The sequence below is a fragment of the Pituophis catenifer genome, unplaced genomic scaffold (genome assembly GCF_029215685.1).
Source record: "Pituophis catenifer annectens isolate HBS135680 unplaced genomic scaffold, rPitCat1.0.hap2 SCAF_14, whole genome shotgun sequence".
Lineage (NCBI taxonomy): Eukaryota > Metazoa > Chordata > Lepidosauria > Squamata > Colubridae > Pituophis > Pituophis catenifer.
In genome coordinates this window covers 16,251,665-16,264,220 of record NW_027256894.1, presented here as the reverse complement: position 1 = coordinate 16,264,220, position 12,556 = coordinate 16,251,665, and the positions used below count along the sequence as shown (strand labels likewise).

Here is a 12,556-nt window from a genome sequence, read left to right as displayed (position 1 = left end):
CTATCATTAAGTGTTGTACCTTATGATTCTTGACGAACATATCTTTTCTTTTTATGTGCACTGAGAGCATAGGCACCAAAGACAAATTCCTTGGGTGTCCAATCACACTTGGCCAATAAAGAATTCTATCTATTTATCATCCTTCTCTCTGGCATCAAAAGAGAACAAGAAAGAAAACAAGACTTCAACTGCTGTGAATTCCCTATATGTAGATTTCTGATTTGAAAGTAAAAGCATTCTGTAGGATATTTTTTTTCTGTTGTTACTCTAATCCTTTTTCCAAGTAAATCGTATTAATCTGAGCTCAGAGAAACTCGTTCCTTGGACTCATCATGAATAGTCCTGGTTGTTATTAGAGAAATCTGTCCTCAATCTTTCCTCCAAAGCCAAGCTCTTATCCCAAATGAGACTAGTTGGGAGAAAGCAAGGCTTTCTATGAGAGTGATGGGACGGGTCAGTAAGAATGGGGAAAGTTTAGCTCTTCTTATCCACTTGGCTCCTTAAGAAATAAACACTGGGCACTTAACTTCAGGTGTAACTTTATGCTACCACTGCTGGATCTAATGTAGTTCTGTGATCATTTCTTGTAGGGCCCTTAGTGCTCTCTGAACTTGGTTGTTTTCTTGTAGGCGTTTCATTACCAAACTGGAAAACTTCATCAATGCACTGACAATGTTACCTAGTTTGGTAAACGAAACGTTTGCAAGAAAGCACCAAGCACCCCCTCAGTTCAACCTTGAGCTACAAATATTTACTTCTACTGGTGTCAATTCTTGCTCCACAATTCTGCTTGTCAATGATAGCAATAGCACTTACACTTATATACAGCTTCATAGTGCTTTACAGCCCTTTCTAAAGCCGTTTATAGAGCCAGCATATTGCCCCCCACAATCTGGGTCCTCACTGGATCTCAGGAGGAGGGAAAGCGGAGTCCACTTTGAGCTGGTCAGGATTGAACTCCAGGCTGTAGGCAGAATTAGCCTGCAGTACTGCAGTCTAACCACCTCGCCACCACGACGCATAAGGAGATGACACTGCTTAATCCCGCACTGTTTAACTGGCCAAGTACTGCATTGTAAACTGGCTCAATCTATTAATAGTACTTTTTGGTAAGTACTACTATTTTATAAGCTATTATTAAGAGACCAAACCCATCCAAAATATTTTATTTAGTCAATTAGAAAGGCTTATACCTTTACTAAGTGGAATGAGCATCATCACGGAAGAGTATACTGCTATTTGCTTGTAATGTGATCTAATGTAAAAATCAAAATCAGTAAGAGGCAAAAGTTACTTGCCAAATTGGTACAGTCCCGACAACTCAATGGCCTTCAACCAGTAGAAATGATTTCCTTTGCAGTGCAATCTCACCTGCGTTTGCACAGAAGTCTCCTGTGTCATGTAAATTTAACGAGGCTCACTCTTTTATACCTTATAAGCTTTATGAAAGGAAGGAAGGAAGGAAGGAAGGAAGGAAGGAAGGAAGGAAGGAAGGAAGGAAGAAAGAAAGAAAGAAAGAAAGAAAGAAAGAAAGAAAGAAAGAAAGAAAGAAAGAAAGAAAGAATTCTGAAATACTTGAATCCACAGCCAGCCAATGGGATTTAGTACCACTTATGCTTACAATAAGAGCAGAAATCCATGGCTTGCCTAATCATTCGCTTATGTCAGAGTATCCATATATCTGTTAATAAGACCCTCTGTGAAATCAGTTAGCCTATACCATTAGCACACTTCTAAAAACAGTGGATAAAAACGTTTCAAATTACCAGCAGTTGCATCATTATGGATTATTGTTTTAGCATTGCTAGCTCTCTCTAAATATGATGTTGCTCCCTGTGGAATACTGATTAAAATAGGAACCAGATGTGCTTTCCATGACCAGATTGAAAAAAAAGATAAACAACTATAGAAAATCAATTCCAATGAAGAGGGATGCCCTGAGGGTGTTTCTCAAAAACGTGAGGTGGTTTGGGTGGCAGGGGTGGCTACGTAGTAAGAGTATTTCAGAAGGGTGGAGCAGGCGGTGGAAATAAGCTAAAAGGAAAATCTTCCCTCCTGCTCTTTTTTTTTTTTTAAAGGAGGCTGAGACCACCAGGGAACATATTCTGATTATGATCTAAGAGCCAAATTAGCTACATCTTAAACATAGATGCCCCTATAATGGATGTTAAGAGAAGACAGCCGACAAACTACCTCATCAAGAAAAGTTTCAAGATTTAGAACTTCAAAGTAAAAAAAAACTGATCCAAAGTTAATATTCTGCTATTTATCTAAGAGAGCAACAAATCTCTGGCTAGACTATGCACTGTAAACTGGTCATTTCCAAGGTATGGTATGGCTCTCTGGGATAGAAAGCAACACCGAATGAAACAGGTCACTGTTAGAAGAGTTTAAGGGGCATATGGGATTATAATCCACACACCATTCTCAGACAGAAGTCACCTGCAGAGAACCAGAAAGATGCTGAAGGGAGGTGTAAGATGTTTAATCGCGGAGGTTCAAAACATGTTGTTTGATTTACTCGAAAAGAGATTTGGATGATGTGATTGATCAGTCCAGGCGAGAAAGCTTTCTTTTGTTGCACGAGTCTGTGAAAAGCCCTTTACTACATCGTTATTTGTTTCCTATGTCTATCATTAACTGTTGTACCTTATGATTCTTGACAAATGTATCTTTTCTTTTTATGTACACTGAGAGCATATGCACCAAAGTCAAATTCCTTGTTTGTCCAATTACACTTGGCCAATAAAGAATTCTGTTCTGTTCTGTTCTGTTCTATTCTTATTTTTATTCTATTCTATTCTAAAAGATACTCTCCATCAGACAAAAGGTTCTAGCTTACAAACCCAGCTTGAACAAGGGCAGCATGTAGACATTTTTTCCGACTTTAAAAATATAAAAAGGGTTTCTGGATTCTACAGACTATGAATTTTGAACGTCCAAAATTTCTGGTCATTGTTTAAAAAAAAAAAATCACATTATTTTATTGGGCCTGCCTGCCTTTCCACTCTATTAAGTCCGCCAGAGCATGTATTTTGTATTATATCCATCACAGGAATACCATTACTTCTGCAAGCACAGCTTATTTATTTTATTTATTAGTCATATTTCTATGCCGCCCACTCTCCGAGGACTCTGGGCGACTTACACCAAAGACAGTATACTAAATAGCATATTGCCCCCCAACAATCTGGGTCCTCATTTTACCCACCTCAGAAGGATGGAAGGCTGAGTCAACCTTGAACCGGTGAGATTTGATCCGCTGATCTGCTGAACTAGCAGTCAGCTGAAGTAGCTGCAGTACTGCACTCTAACCACTACGCCACCTCGGGTCATATCGATGTGTTTGCTGAATGGATGGAATTGTCCTCCATCCATGGTTTGTTTTTCTAAGACCAATTCTTGGCTTGCGAAGAAGATGACGAAGAAAAGAAAAAAAAACTTGACCTGAGCCTTCGTTCCATTGGAAATGCATGTGCCTCCAATTGCTTCCCTGATTTGGAATAATTTATTAGCAAAGGACATATAAATGATTGTTTTAGAAACCCTATCTCAAAATGCTGGCAATGAATTGGAAGGCCACCATTTCTTTTCAACAACGCACCACTCACGGGTCAAAGGCCAAGGCAACGTTTTTCTGCAGCTGCTCTACGACTCAGAACGATCTTTGATTCTAATGAATCACAAAAAGATTCTCTTTAGCTGGTCAGAGTAAAAAACATTTTTGGGAATGTAAGGGCTCTGTGTGTGGGGGGGGGGGCGGGGGTGACGCAATGATTTCTGATCAATGGAACAATGCTATATATGATGATAGATAGAGCATCTGCTGTGGCAGTGGCAATGGTGGTGGGATTCTTACACCATCATGCCGATGCCATGACTTGCGTGCTTGCATCAGATGTCATGATGTAAGAGCATAATTGCGGCATTGGTGGGATGAACTATGTTCTAAACTTCACACATAATCCTGAGGTTATTTTTGAAAACCTTTCAAAAGTCAAGTTCAGATCTGCAACAAGACCCAGGGAAGGGAGAGGGGAGGAAGGAAGGAGAAATGATTCTGCCTAGTCAAAACTAGGCAAGAAAAAGGAAGACCCCCCCCCCAAATAGCTAAGAGGAATTGTAATGTTCAACAGGAAAAAAAAAAGCTCTCTATTTCTACCTTAACTGAATACTTAATTTTGTTTCAGTTTTATCATTTATATCCTGTCTCTCTCTGCCTTAAGATTCCCGAGGGTGAGCTGTAAGAAATTAATGTTCTGCTTCCAATCCTGCCCCTATACTACTAAAATAAAAATATGACCAGCTCAATAAAGTAAAGTATTGCAGTTAACTAATGCAACCAAGCTAATCAAAAGGCAGCAAAATATTAATATTATATTACTATTACAGACTGCATGACGTATTGTGACGAATCTTTCAAGGCAAAATGTACACATACTAAATTTCCTTAAAATAATTCTGCACTTGAAAAATACGTATTCTTTGGTTTAGTTGGTACTTAGGCTGCCTTTTCCAGAATCGTCTGAACTCAGAAACTAAGCAAAATTACATGTTAAAAATCTCACTCCAAAGTTTGAATGTTTAAAAAAGAATCTCTTTACTATGTCAAGAAACATTTTTGTTCTGTAGTGTATATACACTGTTCTAGATATATTACACACACACAAACACACGCATATATACACAAATGGTTTTGTTTTCCTCCTTATGTTAATAATCACCTAGAGAATGTTTGCTATTAAGCAGCATAGAACACAGCAAGTAAACATGCACAAGGATTCCATTAGGTGATTTGAGATATATTTAAAAGTTTCACTCATGCATTCTTAGCACAAGCTTAACAATAAGGCTATATTCTTCCAGCAAAAACTATTATAATTGACTAGGTGGAATTGCTAATATTCTGGAGTCCCAGTTTCAGTTCTGTTCGTTCTCACATCTGTAATGTTCACGTTTATTATGGCCTGGGCAAGTACGAGGTGCTGTGTGGTGCATCTGCAGAGGAGGTCCAAAAATTGAAATAGTGGTTGTGTGACCTCAAAGCCCTGCCACTTTGTATGTGCATTGTGATGGGGAGAGGCTTCAATTGTGTGGCCGTGGTCACCATCTTCTTAACTATTTTTAATCTTCCTCCCCCACCAGTCCGATGACCTTGAGTGCTGTAAAACTGCGTAACTGTCTTGCATTACTTTTTCCTCGAGATCAGGGGTGCTATTCAGCAGGTTCTGACAGGTTCTGGAGAACCAGTAGCAGAAATTTTGAGTAGTTTGGAGAACCAGCAAATACCATCTCTGGCTGGCCCCAGAGTTGGGTGGGAATGGAGATTTTGCAACATCCTTTCCCCCAGGAGTGGGGAGGGAATGGGGATTTTGCAGTATCCTTCCCCTGCCATGCCCAGAGAACCGGTAGTAAAAAAATGTGAATTTCACACTGCTCGAAATCTACAAGGGCTGTAAACAGGCGGGAAGGCAGGAGATTGCATTCTCCAAAGTCAAGGATGGGACATGTCAAATCGTAAAACGGATTGTTCTGAATATACATTTGTATTTTATAAAAATTAGAACAAATACGATTACCATATGCAATCGCATGTTGGATTAATTTCTCCCTTCGGCTGCATTAAAAATGACAAGGAGGCAGCGATATTTACCTACAACAACAGGTTTTGGACTGTATACCTTCTAGACCCAGGGATGCCTCATGCAGGCCACAGCTGGGCCATCTGCCTTTTGCAAAAAAATATAAATCACAGGCAGGAATTCGGTGACATCAGCGATCCCCAAAGGAAGCCTCCATTCAGAACTTGAGCTCTTTGATGGAAAGCATATTTCCCTTATATGGTTCATCTGGGCAGAGGAGAGTTGGGATTTGCTATGGAGGATCCAGTAGAAGGACAACTGGATAGATCCCTCGCCTCTCGGTTGTGAAAATTTCCTAACTACAAAAGGGGAAAAGAGAAAGTTGTTTTACCCCGTTTTAAACCACGAAACAAACTGGGCGGTATATACATATGGAACTGTTAACTTCTGTTTTTATAAAATACTCTTATTTAGCCACACTAAGCAGGAAAAGAAAAAGAAGAAGAAGAAAAAACAACAACATCGCTTGGTTTCATTTGTCAGGGAAGGGTGAGGACACAAAAGAGGGAAGATTAACAAACCGATTCTAGTGAAAATTAAAACAGGCACATGACTGCCGTTAAGTCTGCCAATGAAGTCTGCCTTAATTCTTCAGCTTCCCTGAAACATGGTATGGAAAAAGGGCCTTGAGTTCGTCTGGTAAGTTTAACAAGAATCTTCTCAGGACCTCAAGTTTCCTGTCGAGACCAAACATCTTGCTACGTTCTTTGCAGAAAAGTTGGGTGGATGTCCAGCAGGAGCATGAAATTCCAGGACGTAAAAAAATCGAAGGATCTGGCGAATGATATACCAAGTTAATTTAGTTTTGGCAGGGTTGGTATTTTTAATTTTTACTGAAGAGTAATCTATATGGAAAAGACAAAGAACTAAACAAAAGAATAATGACAAGGCTGTGGAAGGAAAAAACAAAGAGAAAGGAAGGTCACTGTTGACCAGACTTGCCCCAAAATTGTTCATAATCCCCATGTATCATGAGAGGTAATGAGAGTAAATCTATTGTGCTTAACTTGATGAATATTATCTTCCATATTTTATAAAACGGTGATTCTTGTCTCTGAAGATTTATTATTCTAAGATAATTGGGAGGAGAGGGTTCTCATATTTTTTAAAAATTGTGCCTTTCAATCCCATTTTGACTGTAGAATACAGAATACCAGAGTTAGAAGGGACCTTGGAGGTCTTCCAGTCCAATCCCCCGCTCAGGCAGGAAACTCTATACCTGTGATGGCAAACCTATGGCACGAGTGCCCGAAGTGGCACGCGTAGCCATGTTGCCTGGCACGCGTGGCGTCGCCCATTCCTCTTACGGGTTTCTGGTGCACACATGCACATGACAATCAGCTGGCCTTTGTCTTCCGTTTTCCAGCGTGAGCATGTGTGCTGGCTAGCTGATTGGCATGTGCGCATGCGTGGCAGTAACTGGAAGACTTGCTGGCCAGCGAGCATGTGCACGCCGGAAACCAGAAATACCTTATCTGGCACACGCATGCCCCCTGGACAGCTCCTCTTCCTGGTCGCAGCCTTGACGAGCGTGCACGTGAAGTGCCCCCTTTTCAAGACTCAGTGCCGAAAAGGTTCGCCATCACTGCCCTATACCATTTCAGACAAAAAATTGTCCAGTCCCATCTTAAAGTCCCAAGGTTAACCCACTGTCTCCTTCCTAGAGCTGAGAGAGACTTGTCTCAAGGTCACACAGCCAGTTGGCTGCGCGCCTAAAGCAGAACTAGAACTCACAATCTTCTGGTTTCTATCCTGATGCCTTAACCTGATGCCTAGCTCAGGAGAGCAATCCCTTCATTCATTTTGTGAAATAATGCACATTTCATTAAACGATGAAGAGCCTTGATAGTACAGTGGTCTACGCACCCTGTTATTAACACAGCTGCCTGCAATTTACTGCTGGTTCGAATCTCTCCAAGGCTCAAGGTTGACTCAGCCTTCCATCCTTTCTAAGGTAGGTGAAATGAGGACCCAGTTTGTGGGGGCAATAAACTGACTTTGTATAAATATACAAAAGGATGAAGGCTATTGCTTAACGCATTGTAAGCCGCCCTGAGTCTCCGGAGAAGGGCGGTATATAAATCAAATTTAAAAACAAACAAACAAACAAACAAACAAAAAAACGTTTTCCACCAAATGGGTGCCTCTTTTTTTTCAACCACCAAAATATGGTAAAATAATCCCTTCATGCTTTCAAACATTTTAAGGAAATAAAGTATTGGGTAATATATATGCTGACCTCATCAGGGTTGTACAAGCAACACTTTTCAATGCAGTGGCTGGAGAGAGGTAGAAAGGAAATCTCTTGATTTCCGGTTTGGGGATGATGAGTCCTCAGTCTTGACACCTGGAAATTATATGGACAGGTCCATAGTTTTCTAAGCAACATTTTGGGGAGGAATTTGACATCACCTTCTTTCCAGGGATGAAATGGCTCAACTATTGGATTACCTAAATCCAAAGTGTCCTTCAGATCAATAGGGACTTCCCCTGTTTGAATGTGCAACAAAAGCAAGAAGTTCCTTGAACATTATTCTTTTTGATAAGTAAGTTACTGAAAATGATATATGGGTGATATCCAATATACAGTTTTAACTTCCTCTTTATCAATACAATGTTAAACTGCTGGCAGGGAGAACCAGAAAGCTAACAACCAGCAACATTGTTCAGTCTCATCATCATTATGTGGTCCAGTATTATCATAAAAGTCATTTACCCTATAGTAGTTACAATTCTGTAATTATTTTGTTTCAGTTAATCAATATTGATTCTCCATTCCAAAAAAAGGTAAATAAAGGGAAGGTGCAACCTGTCATTAGTGGATATGTTTTTTTTTTTTCAAAATCTGAAACAATATTATGGTAATTTATTAACAGTTTTGCTTATTTTGAAAAAAAAATACTTGGACTGAAAGGTTATGCAATTTAAAAATTAGCAGGTTATAATGTACAAATAATGGTGGAATAGAAGTCTAGTAAAAAAAGATTTAAAAATAAATACTCTTTATGGAAGTCTACTCTTTAGTGAGATCTCCTAATACAAATAGAATCAAATGAAGTAATTGTCCACCCGATAAGATATTTTCAAATTTGGGATGCTCCCTCCCGTTTCTGCAGGCAATATAAAATCCTTCTATTGATTCTTGATTTTTTTTTTTAAGAGTTTAGGCAAAAGCTTTCACTCTTCTGCCGTATCATTAACATTTTGTCCAGAATTTCCAATGGGAGGAACTGGAATAGGAAATTTAAATTTTAAAAGGACTGTCAGGATTATTCATTAAGAGCGATTAGTCTTTTGATGTCTAGCCTGCTAAAATTGTAAGAGGTAATTAGCAATTTAAAGCAGAAAAATCCTTGATCAATCTGAACACGCTATTAAATATTAATAGCGCAGTAATTTGGATTTGAAGGCAAAAAGTCGCTTTGGAGAACGTGAGAATGCATATCTCCAACAAACAGATCCTTTCCCAACAACATCACCTGGAAATATTTTAAAATTATTTTTAAAAAGATTACAAACCGGAAACATTGGCCCACATCAACTCATAGTATATATAATTTTTGGCTGTTATGACGTGCAAGTTGACACAGTTAAATATTAGCCAAGCACAAATAGTTCCTCCTTTAAACTTACGTTACAAATTGCAGCATTCAGATTTGTAAACTTCAAGGTATCTACCACTAAGAAATATGAAAAACAATCACAGATGCCTCTAAGTTTATGGGCAGTAATTATTACAAAATGTACCTTGTCTTGTTTTCCCCCAAAGGTATAGAGTTTATTCATCATTTCAACATTTCAGCTATTTTTTGTGTAAGCAGAATGCTTAAAGAATTACAAGAATTGGTTCTGCCTTAGCACTGGCATGTCACAGGGTTAAAACATTTAATGCATACTTAGTATATTTATACCAAGCATATAGTAATATATACTAACATATATTAAATATATTTAGTATGCAGAATTTATTCACTTTTCTGATCCCGTTTAGTCATTCCTCAAGAAAATGTATATAATGGGCACATACATAATGGGTGCATATAAAAAGTATATAATTTGGAAGGCATAACTATGGATGTTGTATTTATCATTTTCCCATTTATGATTTTTCTCTGCACTGTGTGTATAATTCCTCACTCCCAAATGGACACACCTTAGAAATGATGGATGTCTCGCTAATACAGTGGACTGCATATTCAGTGCTGCAGAATATGAATTGAGGATTATTTTAGCCAAGGCTTTTTTTAAAAAAATAAAACTTAAGCTAGAAAAGCCCTGGAAATAATTCACTACGCAATTTGCCGAAATGATTTCTTTTCCAGAGCTGAAGAAAAATATGAGAAACATTTTCTAAAAGCTTGAGTATTTCCAGATTTCTGGAACTGAAGCAAAGTATCAGGTAAAGTAGGGTAACTTATACTGGATATGCGAACAAACAAATTAGCTATGCAGAGATGACCAAAAGAATGGATAAACTTTTAAACATTAGAAAATGTTAATTTGTGACCACCAAGCCCATCTTCTGAGAAATGCTGCGGACGCTTGCTTTTCAGGCTCTTGAGTGGGGCGCCCCTTGTGAAATAAGTAAAAGTGGTGGCAGGATACCTATGAACTCAATCGTTTGTATCAGGTGGCATGTCTACAAAACCAAAACTGGAAGGGGAAAAAAAGCACGCAAATATTGCTGAGGTTTTAATAATAAATGGCAACTATTCAGAATCGACAAGAAGTTAGTAATTTATTTTTATCCCACCGTTATTATTTCTATAGATCAGTGATGCCGTTGCGTGCCAAAAGCTGGGGAGCAGCGCAGGGGGTTGAGCGCACACGTGCCCACACCCATAATTCAATGTGCCCCGCCCCCATGCATGCACACGTGACCCTCCCCCCGTGCAACCCCCACTTTTGGCATGTGATGGCCTGGTGGGCCCGGTAGTCCTGTTTTTTTGCCCTCCCCAGGCTCCAGAGGCTTTCTAGGAGTCTGGGGAGGGTGAAAATGGTCTTCCCCACCCCCCCTGGAGGCCAGAATCAGCCCGTTCTTGATTTCTGGTGGGCCCGAAAGGCCTGAAAATCATCTGGCTGGCGTACACATGCATGCTGGAGCTGAGCTAGGGCAACGCTTGTGTGCCCACAGATATGGCTCCACGTGCCACCTGTGGCACACGTGCCATAGGTTCGCCATCACGGCTATAGATAATGCAAAAGTAGCAAACATATACAAGACTCCTTCCTTGTCCTATTTTCCCCACAACCACCACCTTGTGAGGTGGGTTGGGCCGAGAGACAGTGACTGGTCCAAGGTCATCCGGCTGGGCATTCATGCCTAAGGTAGAACTAGAACTCACAGTCTCCTGGTTTCTAGTTTAGTTTAGTTTAGTTTTATTTGATTTGTACACCGCCCTACTCCCGAAGGACTCAGGGCGGTGAACAGCCACAGGATAAAAAACATAAATACAAAATTTAAAACTGAATAAAATCGAATTAAACAATTTGGCAAAAGACAGATTTAAAACACCCCAATAAATTAAAAACGAATTAAAATTTACGTTTTAAAAAGGGAAAAGGGGAAACAGTTAGGCCAGGCCAGCCTGATGGAATAAAAAGGTCTTGAGAGCGTGGCGGAAGGTGCGTAGATCTGGGATCCTCCGTATCTCCGGAGGGAGCTCATTCCAGATAGTAGGTACCCCCACAGAGAAGGCTCTCCCCCTGGAGGCTGCCAGTCGACATTGTTTGGCCGACGGCACCCAGAGAAGCCCCTCTCTATGAGAGCGTACCGGCCAGTGGGAGGCTACTGGTGGCAGCAGGCGGTCCCGTAAGTAACCAGGTCCTAAGCCATGGAGCGCTCTAAAGGTGGTAACCAAGACCTTGAAGCGCACACGGAAGACCACTGGGAACCAGTGCAGCTCGCGCAGGAGAGGTGTTACATGGGAACGCCATGTCGCTCCCATAACCACCTGCACGGCCGCACTCTGCGCCAGTTGGAGCCTCCGGGTGCACCTCAAAGGGAGCCCCATGTAGAGAGCATTGCAGTAGTCCAGGCGGGAAGGGACTAGGGCATGAGTGACCGTGCATAAGGAGTCCCGATCCAGAAAGGGACGCAACTGGCGAATCAGGCGAACCTGATGAAAAATCCTCCCGGTCACGGCCGTCAAGCGCTCTTCTAAAGACAGCCGTGACCGGCTAGATTTGCCATCGCTTTGAGATCTTGAAAGGTATGATAGGTAAAAGAAGTGTACTACTCCAGAAGACCCTGATCTGTTGGCTGGAGAGGCATAGATGTCATGGGATATAGTGCATGTATTTTTGTTTAAATAAATAAACAGCTTTTCTCTGCACTCATTCTGGGGTCAACTGTATTTACATTTCAGACCATAGAATATTTTAAAACATCCTCTCCATACTCCCTAATAAAACCCCCCAAAACATGTTTTTTAAAATTGTTGGGCATCTTTCAATATTAATTTATTTTAATATTTAATAAGCAAACAATATTGGCCACAAAGAAATCAGGAGCCAAATCAGCGGGCATTATTGACTGCTATGGCTAGCTGCTGTGCTACTTTTAAAACTGCCCAGATTTACTTTTGATTCTCAATCACGTATTCATTCCTATATTGATACCAGAGGTGGGTTTCAGCAGGTTCTGACCAGTTCTGGAGAACCAGTAGCGGAAATGTTGAGTAGTTCGGAGAACCGGTAGTAAAAATTCTGACTGGCCCCGCCCCCATCTATTCTCTGCCTCCCAAGTCCCAGCTGATCGGAGGAAATGAGGATTTTGGAATAACTTTCCCCTGGATTGGGGAGGGAATGGAGAATTTACAGTATCCTTCCCCTGCCATGCCCACCAAGCCACACCCACAGAACCGGTAGTAAAAAAAATTGAAACCCACCATTGATTGATACCTCTGGTAGGC

The 12,556-nt window shown here is 40.5% G+C and overlaps 1 protein-coding gene across 1 annotated transcript in view; it reads right to left on the bottom strand.

The window, feature by feature from the left end:
* FAM227B (family with sequence similarity 227 member B) overlaps positions 1–12,556 on the bottom strand; it is an 86,786-nt gene that overhangs the window by 25,587 nt on the left and 48,643 nt on the right. The gene's annotated exons all lie outside the window — the stretch shown is intronic.